The sequence below is a fragment of the Petaurus breviceps genome, unplaced genomic scaffold (genome assembly GCF_028583685.1).
Source record: "Petaurus breviceps papuanus isolate PSGF00001 unplaced genomic scaffold, PetGlider_PUasm1.0 90510, whole genome shotgun sequence".
In the NCBI taxonomy this organism is placed as follows: Eukaryota; Metazoa; Chordata; class Mammalia; order Diprotodontia; family Petauridae; genus Petaurus; species Petaurus breviceps.
This window is the reverse complement of record NW_027187267.1, coordinates 4,552,736-4,564,907: the sequence shown is the minus strand read 5'-3', so window position 1 is coordinate 4,564,907 and position 12,172 is coordinate 4,552,736.

Sequence of the window (12,172 nt, the reverse complement as noted above, 5' to 3'; positions counted from 1 at the left end):
TAGGTCAGGTCCAAGTCGAATCCATCCTCCTGGTATCTCCTTTTGTTACTGCTCACGATCTCCTTGATGATGGCTGTCATGTCTGGGGGCCGCGGGGGGTGGGAGGGGGCGAGCGGGGCAGATGGAGGCAGCTCGGGCGGCGGGGCCTGCTTACTACATGATCTTAGGGCAGTTAATAAAACCATGATCCCTATGGGAGCAATTCAACTGGGGCTCCCCTCCCCTGTAGCCATTCCGAAAGGATTTTCTAAGATCATTATTGATTTAAAGGATTGTTTCTTTTTTATAGCAAAGAGAAGCACAGGATTCAGTTTCTAGCTAAGTATGAAAGAGCAGGTCATGGAAAACAAATGTTTGTACCCTCCTAAATCTTTTCCATCCCCTTACATCCTGATGACTGCAAACATTTTGCCTTTAGCTTCCCTATAGTTAATTGTGTGGGCCCTTCTCCCCGTTTCCAATGGAGGGTCCTCCCCCAAGGCATGGCCAACAGCCCTACTCTTTGCCAGAAATTTGTGGCCCAGTCTATAGATCCATTCCGGTTGCGCTACCCAGAGATTTATATCATCCACTATATGGATGACATCCTCCTAGCAGGACCTGATGAGCCGCACCTGTCCATCCCATTTCTGAGATCTGAAGGGTTATGCATGTATTCATCTATTTTCGGGGGGCCAGTTCTGATTCCGCTCTTAACATTTTCCACTGGAGGTTCAGGAGCGGATACGGGTTTTTCTGCTGCCCTAAAATCTTCTTTATTAGTGGTGTGTTCTGATAAGTGTGTTGAGCGGTGATTTGCCACTCGAGATCCAGCATGACCATCATAAAACAGCAGAGGATGACCAGTTTTCCAAGCCATGGGGAGTTCCTACAGCTGTGTGTGGGCATCTTCCATTTCTGCTCTCCATCCTTGCATGCTGCTGAGGCCATGACGCGGGCCATTCTCAGCACCGTGGGCATTGTGTTTCTCAGTTTTGGGCTTGTCCGGGGATGCACCCATGTTTGGCACTGGATCTGTGGCGGGAGGATGGAGAGGTCCCTCGGGTCTCGTTCCGGCCCCGTGCTGTCAATCGCTCGTTGCGGCTCTACAGTCCCGCGGGCTCTTCATTTCCCCTGAAAAGATCCAAACCCAGCCTCCCCAGTTGTTTTTGGGTTTTGAGCTCCTCACTAATCATGTCTTCTCACAAAAACTCCAATTAAGGGTAGACTGCCTTCACACACTTAATGACTTCCAGAGTCTCCTTGGAGATATCAACTTGGAGATATAGCTGAGACCTTATTTGAAACTCACTACAGGGGAGTTAAGGCCCCTGTTTGACATTTTGAAAGGGGATTCTGACCCATCCTCCCCCCCGCCACCTTACTCCTGAGGCGCGCAAAGCTCTAATTATGGTTGAGCGTGCCATTTGTGATCAGCACATAGGGTATTATGCACCTCTTCAACCCCTTTGGCTCCTCATATTTCCCACCCCCTTTGCGCCCATGGGATTGCTTTGGCAACGAGAGCCACTTTTTTTGGATCCATTTGCCCGCATCCCCCTCTAAGATTTTACCCACCTATCCCCATTTGGTTGCTACCCTCTTGCGCCTTGGCAGGGGGGCTGCCTTAAAACTTTTTGGTAAGGACCCCGATCATATTGTATCCTCCTATACTGCTGCACAAGTACAGTGGCTCGTTCAGAATGATGATGATTGGGCTATTAGTTCTATTTCCTTTCATGGCACTATTGATAATCATTTCCCTTCAAATAGATTGATTCATTTCCTGCAAAGGATGCCTGTGGTTTTCCCCAAAGGAACAAAAACAACACCAATTCAAGGAGCCCGCTTGGTTTTCACCGACGGCTCCTCCACGGGTGTTGCTGCATTTAGCATTGATGGTCAGGTATCCCGCTTTAATACCCATTTTTTATCTGCACAATTAGTTGAGCTTGTAGCCATTATTAAGGTCTTTGAGCTCCTGCAAGAGCCTATTTAATTTAATATAGTGCTTATATAGCACACTCTGTCCCCCTTCTGGAAACAGTTCCTTTCATTCGCCCTTTGACTAATGCCTCTCCCTTATTTGCAGAACTTCAATGCCTTATTCTTGCCCGAATTGCCCCTTTTTCCATTGGTCACATCCGGGCCCATTCAGGCCTGCCCAGTCCATTGGCAGAAGGAAATGATGAAGTCGATCAAGCCACTCAAGTGGTGGCCGTTGCTCTCACCGACTCCCCTCTTTCCGCTGCACAAAAAGCCCATGCCTTGCACCACCTTAATGCACAAACCCTTAGGTTGCAATACTCCATCACTCGTGAACAAGCATGGCAAATAGTGCGTCAGTGCAAGGGCTGCCTGACCCTCCTACCTGAACCTCATTTGGGAGTAAATCCCTGGGGGTTAATGCCTGGGGGAATATGGCAAATGGATGTTACCCAGTATCCACCTTTTGGTAAATTGAAATATGTTCATGTCTCCATTGACACCTTTAGCGGCTTCCTCTTTGCGTCCCTCCAAACGGGCGAAGCTTCTAAACATGTGATTTATCACATTCTTGCCTCCCTAGCGGTCCTCCCACAGCCCCAAACTATCAAAACTGATAATGGACCTGGTTACACTAGCATTGCTTTCCGACAGTTCTGCGCCCAAATGGGGATTAAGCACATCACAGGCATCCCATATAACCCTCAAGGCCAAGGCATAGTTGAAAGAGCTCATCAAACATTAAAAAATATGATCTTAAAATTACAATCGGGGGGGATATGTTATACCCCAGAGTAGGGAATTTCAAGACCCTCCTAAACCATGCAATGTTTGTTTTGAATTTCCTCACTTATGATGCTAATGGCAAAATCGCTGCCGACCGCCTCTGGCATTCATCCATGGCAAGCACTTATGCACAGGCCATGTGGAAAGATCCACTGTCCAATAAATGGCAGGGCCCCGACCCGGTCCTTATCTGGGGCAAAGGACATGCCTGCGTCTATGATACACAAGCACAAAACGCCAGGTGGCTCCCAGAGCGCCTGATAAAACTTCACAACTCGCCCAGGGATCTCCCTGAGAAGTCTTCTAACTGTGCTTTGTTTCAGGAGACGTCATGAACCAGACGAGCCTGCCAGACATCACAATGATCCTTTGCCTGTTTGTCATCTTTGGGGCCATCCCTGGCACTTCGTACCAGCTTCTCAACCATACCTGGCTGGTAATAAATGGAGCAGGTGATACAGTGTGGAGTGAGTCAAAAATAACATCTGAGGACTGGTGGCCTACCCTATACCCTGATCTTTGCAAATTAGCTTTAGGGGCACCAGCCAACTGGGATTTGGAAGGGTATAGCAACCAACAGCAAGCCCCCTTGTCTCCCTCCCCTCCTGGGAGGTGGGGCCTTGACCCATGGGGGGGCTGTGGCTCAGTTAGCCAAAGGAGTATGTTAAGAGCACTTCCCTTTTATGTCTGCCCCGGTTATCATAGAAATCGCGCCCTGAACTACAAGTGCGGAGGCTTGGCAGATTACTATTGCCACAGCTGGGGCTGTGAAACCACTGGGGACACCTACTGGCATCCCTCCTCCTCCTGGGATTTTATTACGGTCAAAGCCAATTATACACATCAGGGCACCGGGACTCCGGGTTGGACAAACATACAGGAGTGCTCAGGGTGGTGCCATCCCCTGTGCATCCAATTTACAGAACCCGGTAAAAAATATACTCACTGGGACTGGGGTGTATCTTGGGGTCTGCGGCTCTACCAAGAGAACTATGACAATGGTTTGACTTTTACCATCAAGCTCCGTAAGAGCATCCCTAACCAAAATAAGCCTGTGGTTGTTGGTCCCAATACTGAGCTTCACTCAGGAATTTCTCAGGGGCGCAGAATTAAGCCTAATCCCCTGCCCATTTCCCCTACATCTATAGCACCAGTAAATGAACCTTTTCGGCCCACACTTCCCAATGAACCCCCTTCCTCTGCTGAACTTATTGTTTCCTTGGTTAACGCCTCTGTATATGCAATTAGCAAAATGACTAACCATTCCCTAGAAGACTGTTGGGTTTGTTATTCCTCAGCTCCCCCCTTTTATGAAGGAGTTGCCCATTTTGGGAACCTTACCTTTACTAATGACACCTCTTCCCTGCGCTGGGGAACAAAGGATAAACATGGCCTTATCCTCAGTCGCATTTCTGGCCTCGGCCTGTGTCTCTTGGGACCGCTTATGCTCCCTCCCAGGCAACTTGAACAGGTTTGCAATCGTTCCATTATAGTTAATGCCTCATTTCAATATATTGCAGCACCAAATAACTCCTATCTTGCCTGTTCCTCTGGACTTACCACCTTTGTGATTACGACCTCCTTTTTGAAAAATAAAGATTACTGTGTGGAGGTTTCCCTTCTTCCTCACCTCACTGTCCACTACCCAGACGAATTCCTCCAGTTCTGGGAACGAGGCTCCAATCCACATAGTAGGACTAAAAGAGAACCCCTGACCACACTTACTTTGGCTGTCCTCATAGGTCTTGGGTCCGTTGGTACTGGGACTGGGATTGCCTCCTTGGTCAATTCAAATATGCAATATGCTCAGCTTAGTGCAACTATTGATAGAGACCTCCAGGAACTCCAAGCAGGCCTTGAAAATCTTAAAGACTCTGTGGCCTCCTTGGCTGAGGTGGTCTTGCAGAATAGGCGAGGCCTAGATCTCCTTTTTTTACAGCAAGGCGGCCTTTGCGCTGCTTTAAAAGAAGAATGCTGTTTCTATACTAACAAGCTTGGCCTTATAGAAGATAGTTTAAAAAGGGTTAAAGAAAGTTTAGAAAACAGAAAGAGGGAAAGAGATCAGAAGGAATCCTGGTATCAAAACTGGTTCTCTACATCCCCCTGGCTGACTACCTTGCTCCCCACTCTTTTGGGACCCCTCGTGGGGATTCTGTTGCTCCTCTCCTTTGGGCCATGGGCCTTCAACAAACTAACCACTTTTGTTAAATCACAGATTGACTCGGCTCTTAGGAAACCCATTGCTGTTCACTATCATCGGCTTAACTCCGGTGGGGCTTGTGACGACCTTCCTTCTACGACCATCCTCAAAGGCCTTCAATTTTCTACTCTTGCTGGTGCAGATGCCGATCCGTGGTACTCAAGGGTGTGGAAATGTTTTCGTAGATCATAAGGTTTTGACCAATGCCATGAAAGACCCCATGACGGGAATACAGGGGCCCACGAGCCAGCAACATCAGACCTTGCTGCAGATGCACCCAAAGACGGGATTATTGTGGGTCCGTCTCTAGAATGTTCTGCTGCAGATGCACCCAATGATGGGATTATTGTGGGTCCGTCTCTGGAATGTTCTTTTAAGATGCCAGGGGCGGGGGCAACCCACATAGCCTAAGACAGGGGGTCTGCCACTTAGATGCTAGAGACGGGGGCAACCCGCATAGCATAAGACAGGGGCTCTGCCATTATAGGTCTTGGCGGTGGACATCAGCCCCATAGCCTAAGATGGGCCTTTCACTGGTCTTTTGTTTAAGTGTTTCCTACCTTTTTAAAAGTAAAAAGGGGGACATGTTAGCAACCAAGGCCTTAGGGCCAAGTACCCTTCCCCCTGTAGGAAGGCCACACCCCCGAGTACCATGCCACATGAATCTGCTGACCACAGAGTATTTCGGCACCAGGTGTTCTAACCACAAAATGTTTCAACAGTTGTTTACAAGAATCCCTCTCCCCGCCCACTTCTTCAAAGAGTATATAAGTCCTGTTTACCAGCAATAAAGATCTCTCTATTCTCTTCATCAGACCTTAAAACAAACTCACTTGGTCTCGCTTCTTCTTTCCCACCCATTCCTTTGCAGGCTGGGTCCTCCTTGGCCCCACGAATAACTTGGTCCCGCAGGACAGGACATGAATTGACCTTTTTCATTTTTTATACTGGTAATTTGGTTTTCTTCTCTCCTTTTTAAAAATCAAATTAATCAATTGTTTACCTATTTATGTTTTTTTCATAAAACCAGTTTCTAGTTTTATTTAATACTTCAAATATTTTCTTACTTTCAATTTTATTAATCTCTCCTTTGATTTTCAGGATTTGCAATTTGGTGTTTAATTTGGAATTTTTAATTGGTTCTCTTTCAAATTTTTTTGGTTGCGTGCTCCATTCATTAATCTGGTCTTTCTCTATTTTATTGCTGCATGCATTAAGAGATATATATATATTTACCCCACATACTGCATTTGGCTGCATTCCATAAATTTTAGTACATCACATTATTGTTGTCATTCTCTTTAATCAAATTATTGATTGTTTCTATGATTTGTTCTTTGACTCAGTTATTCTTTATAATTAGATTGTTTAGTTTACAATTAATTCTTTTATGTAAATAGCATTTTATTTTTTTTTCCAATTACATGCAAAGGTAGTTTTCAATATCAACTTTTCTAGGATTTTGAGTTCCAAATGTTTTTCTAGCTCCAAATGTTTTTCTAGCTAAGATGTCAAGCAATCTGATATAGGTAACATATATGTATATATATATGTATGTATGTATATAACCATGTAAACATATTTCCACATTACTCATATTGTGAAAGAAGAAACAGAACAGGAGGGAAAACCTACAAAAAAACACAAAAAATGAAAATAGTATGTTTTGATTTGCATTCAGACTCCATAGTTCTTTCTCTGGATGTGGATAGCATTTTCCATCATAAGTCTTTTGGAATTGTCTTAGATCATTGTATTGCTGAGAAGAGCTAAACCATTCACAGCTGATCATCACACAATGTTGTTGTTACTTTGTATAATGTTCTCCTGAATCTGCTTACTTCACTTAGCATCAGTTTATGTAAGTCTTTCCAGGTTTTTATGAAATCTGCCTGGTCATCATTTCTTATTACACAATAGTATTCCATTACATGCATATACCACAACTTGTTCAGCCATTCCCCAACTGGTGGGCATCCCTTCAATTTCCAATTCTTTGCCACCACAAAAAGAGCTGCTATAAATACTTTTGTATATGTAGGTCCATTTCCCTTTTTTATGATCTCTCTGGGATACAGGCCTAGTAAGTGGTATTGCTGGGTCAAAGGGTATGCATAATTTTATAGCCCTTTGGGCATAGTTCCAAATTGCTCTCCAGAATGGGTGGATCACTTTACAACTCCACCAACAATGCATTAGTGTTCCAATTTTCCCAAATCTTCTTCAACATTTATAATTTTCCTTTTCTGTGAGATTAGCCAATTTGATAGATGCAATGTGGTATCTCAGAGTTGTTTTAATTTGCATTTCTCTAATCAATAGTGACTTAGAATATTTTTTTATATGACTACAGATAGCTTTAATTTCTCCCTCTGAAAACTGCCTGTTCATATCCCTTGACCATTTATCAACTGGGGAATGACTTGTATTATTATAAATTTGCCTCAGTTCTCTATATATTTGAGAAATAAGGCCTTTATGAGAAACACTAGCTATAAAACTTATTTCCCAGATTTCCTCTTTCCTTCTAATCTTGGTTGCTTTGTTTTGTTTGTGCAAAACCTTTTTAATTTAATGTAATCAAAATTATCCATTGTGCATTTCATAATGTTCTCTACCTCTTGTTTGGTCATAAATTATTCCCTTTTCCATAGATCTGACAGGTTAACTATTCCTTGCTCTCCTAATTTGCTTATGGCATCATTCTTTATGTCTAAATCATGTACCAGTTTGGACCTAATCTTTGTATATATTGTGAGATGTTGATCTATGCTAATTTCTGCCATACTTTTTTCCAGTTTTCCCAACAGTTTTTTTTTGTCAAATAGTAAGGTATTATCCCAGAAGCCAATGTCTTTGTGTTTATCTAAGGATAGATTACTATAGTCATTTATTAGTGTGTCTTGTACACCTAATCTGTTCCAATGATCCACCACTCTATTTCTTAGCCAGTATAAAGTAGATTTTATGATTGCTGCTTTATAATATAATTTTAGATATGGTATGACTAGGCCACCTCCCTTTGCATATTTTTCATTAATTGCCTTGATATTCTTGACCTTTTGTTCTTCCAGATGAATTTTGTTATTATTTTTTCTAGCTCTTTAAAAACTTTTTTTGGTAGTTTGATTGGTGTGGCCCTGAATAAGTAAATGAGGTAGAACTGATATTTTCATTATATTAATTCAGCATGCTTATGAGCAACTGATATTTTCCCAGTTTTTTTAGACCCGCTTTATTTGTATGAAAAGTGTTTTGTAATTTTGTTCATATACTTCTTGGGTTTTTCTTGGCAAGTAGACTCCTGAATATTTTATATTGTCTACAGTTATTTTAAATGTAAGTTCTCTTTCTATCTCTTACTGCTGAGCTTTGTTGGTAAGATATAGAAATGCTGACGATTTATGTGGGTCTATTTTGTATCCTGCAACTTTGCTAAAGTTGTTAATTATTTCAACTAGCCCCTTTGGTAGATTCTCCAGGATTCTCTAATTATATCATCATATCATCTGCAAAGAACGATAGTTTTGTTTCCTCATTGCCTATTCTAATTCCTTCTATTTCTCTATCTTCTTTTATTGCTAAAGATAATATTTCTAGTACAATATTAAACAATAGTGGTGATAATGGGCATTGTTTCACCCTTGATCTTACTGAGAAGTCTTCTAGCTTATCCCCATTACAGATATTGCTTGCCCATGGTTTTACATAGAAACTACTTAACATTTTAAGGAAAACTCCACTTATTCCTATGCTCTCTAGTGTTTTTAATAGGAATGGGTACTGTATTTTGTCAGAAGCATTTTCTGCATCTATTGAGATAATCATGTGATTTCTGTTCTTTTACTATTGATATGGTGAATAATACTAACAATTTTCCTGTTATTGAACCAGTCCTGCATTCCTGGTATAAATCCCACCTGGTCATAGTATATCATTATTTTGATAAGTTGCTATAATCTCTTTGCTAATATTTTATTTCGCATTTTTTCCTCAATATTCATTAAGGAAATTGATCTATAATTTTCTTTCTTTTTTTGACTCTTCCTGGTTTAGGTATCAGCACCTTATTTATATCATAAAAGGAATTTGATAGGACTCTTTCTTTACCTATTTTTCCAAATAATTTCTATAGTATTAGGATTAATTATTCTTTAAATGTTTGGTAGAATTCATTTGTGAATCCATCTATCCTTGGAGATTTTTTCTTAGGGAGTTCATTGATAGGGAGTTCTTAGGCTTGTTCTTTTTCTGAAATAGGGCTATTTAAGCATTTTATTTCCTCTTCTGTCAATCTGACAATTTACATTTTTTGAAATATTCATCCATTTCACTTAGATTGTCAGATTTATTCACATACAAGTTGGGCAAAATAGCTCCTAGTTATTTTTTTGAAATTTTTATTTTTTTCTATTTTTAAAATTAAATTTTATGTTTATTTTTAGTTTATATCATTCATTTCTACAAGATTTTGGGTTTCAAATTTTCTCCCCATCTTTCCCCTACCCACCACTCCAACATAGTGATCCCACTGTATACTCCCTCCCCCAATCTGCTCTCTCCTATATTCTCCCCCATACCCCTCCAACTTTCCAGTAGGACAAGATGGATCTCTATACCCCACTGCCTGTATATCTTATTTCCCAGTTGCATTTAAATAATAATAATAATTTGAAAAAAAAACATTTGATTTTAGGGGCGGCCAGGTAGCACAGCGAGTAAGAGCACCGGCTCCAGTGTCGGGATGACCTGGAGATTGAATACTGGGCTCAGACACTTAGCACCCACCCAGAAACACCTGGCCGTGTAACCTTGAGCAAGTTACTTAACCCCAATTGCTTAGGGGCGGCCAGGTGGCTTAGCGAGTAAGAGCACTGGCTCCAGTGTTGGGATGACCTGGATCTAATCCTGGGCTCAGACACTCAGCACCACACCCAGAAATAACTGGCCATGTAACCTTGAGCAAGTTACTTAACCCCGATTGCTTTAAAAAAAAAAAATTTGATTTTAAAACTTTGAATTCCAGATTCTTTTCCTTCTTCTCTCATTACCCACCCTTACTGGGAAGATAAGCAATTCAATATAGGTTGTACATGTGTAGCTATGCAAAACATTTCCATAGTGGATATATTGTGAAAGACTGATTATATTTACCTCCATCCTATCCTGCCTCCCACTTGTTCTATTCTCTACTTTGACCCTATCCCTTTTCAAAGTGTGTGCTTCTAACTTCCCTCTACCCCCAACCTGCCCTCCCCTCCATCATCCCCTCTCTCATCCCCTTCCCCCCTACTCTCCTGTAGGGTGAGATACCCTATTTAGTGTATATGTCATTCCCTCCCTAAGCCAAATTCAATGAGAGTAAGGTAGACCCATTCCCTTTTGCCTTCCTCTTCTTCTCCTCCATTGTAAGTTTTCCCTTGTCTCTTCTATATGAGATAATTTACCCCATTCTGTCTCTCCCCATCTCCTCTCATTATATTCCTCTCTCACCTCTCAGTTTCACCTTTTAAGTATCATCCCTTTCTATTCAATTGGTCTTGTGCTCTCTATGTACACCTGTACACATAAATACACACACTCATAGACGCATTCATATACCCGTATACTCTCCTATATAGACATATGTATGTATACACACACACATATATACATTTATATTCCCTTCAACTATTCTCATACTGAGAAAAGTTTTATAAGTCACAATTATTGTTTTTCCATGTAGGAATATAAATAGTTCAAATTTGATAAGTTCCTTATGATTTCTTTTAGCTGTTTACCTTCTCATGCTACTCTTGCTTCTGTATCTTAATGTCAAATTTTCTATTCAACTCTGATTTTTTCATCAAGAATGCCTGAAAGTTCTCTATTCTACTGAATGGCCATATTTTCCCCTGAAACATGATACTCAGTTTTGCTGGGTAGGTAATTCTTGGTTTTAATTCCAGCTCCTTTGACCTCCAGAATATCTTATTCCAAGCCCTTCGATCCCTCAGATTAAAAACTGCAAGATTCTGTGTTATCCTGATTATGTTTCCACAATATTCAAATTGTTTCTTCTTGGCTGCTTGTAATATTTTCTCCTTAGTCTGGGAACTCCAGAACCTGGCTATAATATTCTTAGGATTTTTCTTTTGGGGATCTTTTCCAAGAGGTGATTGGTGGATTATTTCAGCCTCTATTTTGCCCTCTGGTTCTACAACATCTGGGAAATTTTCCTTGAGAATTTCTTGAAGGATGATTTCTAGGTTCTTTTTTTGATCATGGCTTTCAGGTAGTCCAATAATTTTTAAATGATCTCTCTTGGATCTATTTTCCAGGTCAGTAGTTTTTCCCATGAGATATTTCACATTGCCTTCTATTCTTTCATTTGTTTGGATCTGTTTAATAGTATATTGATTTCTCATAAAGTCACTAGCTTCTATTTGCTCCAATCTAATTCTGAAGGAATTATTCTCTTCAGTGAGCTTTTGAGATTCTTTTTCCATCTGGCAAATTTGGCTTTTTAAGGCATTCTTCTCCCCATTGCCTTTTTGAGCCTCTTTTGCCATTTGAGTTAGTCTATTTTTAACTGCTTTATTGACTTCTGGTTTACATCATTCATTTCTGCCAGGTTTTAGTTACAAGTTTTTTCCCTGTTTTTCCCCTACCCATTGCCCTGAAATAGCGGTCCCACAGGATATCCCCTCCTCCAATCTGCTCTCTCCCATATCTTCTCCCATACCCCCTTCAACTTTTCCAGTAGGGCATGGTGGATCTCTATGGCCCAGTGCCTGTATATCTTATTTCCCAACTACATGTAAAATAGTATTAATAAGAGTATATATATATATATATATATATATATATATATATATACTCATATTATATTAATAGTTAAATATTTTATTTTAAAAATTTGAATTCCAGATTCATTCCCTTCCTCCCTTGTCACCCACCCTTACTGGGAAGATAAGCAGTTCAGTATAGACTGTTCGTGTGTAGCTAATGCAAAACATTAACATAGTAGATATATTGTAAAAGACTGACTATATTTCCTTCCCTCCTATCCCACCACCCACTTGTTCTATTCTCTACTTTGATCCCGTCCCTTTTCAAAAGTGAATGCTTCCAATTTCCCTTCCCCCCCCAGCCTGCCCTCCCTTCCATCACCTCCCTTCTCATCCCCTTCCCCCCTACTCTCCTGTAGGGTGAGATACCCTAGTGTGTATTTCATTCCCT